Source organism: Poecilia reticulata, unplaced genomic scaffold (assembly GCF_000633615.1).
Source record: "Poecilia reticulata strain Guanapo unplaced genomic scaffold, Guppy_female_1.0+MT scaffold_243, whole genome shotgun sequence".
Lineage (NCBI taxonomy): Eukaryota > Metazoa > Chordata > Actinopteri > Cyprinodontiformes > Poeciliidae > Poecilia > Poecilia reticulata.
Window position 1 is genome coordinate 69,210 of NW_007615032.1, and position 1,370 is coordinate 70,579.

Here is a 1,370-nt window from a genome sequence, read left to right on the forward strand (position 1 = left end):
AAAAAAAAATGCAAAGCTCAGTGAACCATCTGTTCTTTCGCTTCCACTTCACCATTTTACCCTACTTTTTGTGTTAGCATATTGCATAAAACGCCAATATAATACATTAAAGTTTGGGGTGGAAAACGACGACAGGACGTAAAAACTGAGAGGTGTGACCGCCAAGGAAGTAAACGCAGGGCAACACTCAGCATTTAAAAGGTTGTAAGAACTTCCCCATCCCATGAGGGAAATTACTGTGGCTATCATTAAAGTCCAGGCTGCTGTTTCAGGATCTGAAGGCGAGCAAAGAGAGAGAGGACTGGAGATYAGCTTGGCCTTGTAGCATGTAATCCTGAGGGATAAAAAAAAAAGTGAGCTGATCCTCAGACAAGAAAAGAACCGACAGGAGCAACTTAGGCAAATCACGACCCTTTTGGTCTGGTTGAAAGAGGCCAATTAGCTTGAAACAGAGAGAGGTGAGGAAGAACAGGTGGATTGGGAGCAGAAGCAGCAGCACGCCTCCAGCTACACACACAGGTAGTTATTTTTTGAGAGAGAGATTTGAGAGCTTTTGTAATTAATTTTTAAAGGTTCTGGTAGTTGTTTTTTCCAGAGAACTCAGAGAGGAAATTGCAGTCTAAACGTAATACCCATAAGGGATTTTGTCATATTAACAAGCCAAAATACGACTTAAAGTTGCATTATTATTATTTGTTATTATTTAAGTGTTTTACTATTTAATATTTTATAAACCTCTATTAAATGAACTATCCCGGGGAGGGGGAAGGGCGGTCACCYGGGGAGCCACAAGTGGCTCTTTGAACTTTTCACAGTGGCTCTTAATAACAGTGTTAAAACTAATAAAGAACCTGATAATATTTTTAAATACAGTTATTATAACAAATGCAGATTKGAGCCATTTTGTCATGGAATAATTGCATTTAAGTTTCACAACAGAATGTACCAGCAACATGTTTTTAGATCAACTTTTTTTTTTCTTATGTAGTCATTCTCTTTTACATAAGTTTTATGACTTCTTTATTTACGACCCATAGACCTGCAGTAGATGCTCATTAAAACTATAAGTCGTCTTTTTTCAAAAGGTCACGTTGTGGCCCTAAACAAGCAGCTGGACTGAGGACAAAAATTGTTCTTTGGATTGTAGAGACTAGAGRCCAGAACAGGGGATTTTTATGCACCACCAGGGGGCGATGTTACCATTTTCCTACGGCATTTGTATTTTAGATTCCTCTGGGTTCAAAAAGGCTGTGCTGCACTGCAAAGTCCAAGCTCCTAAAATGCAGGGGGGGAAAAAGTTGCTTTTATGGGCTCCATTCCAATACTATTAGTGGACATCAGTTTGCTTCAACCAAAAATGTTTTATCATT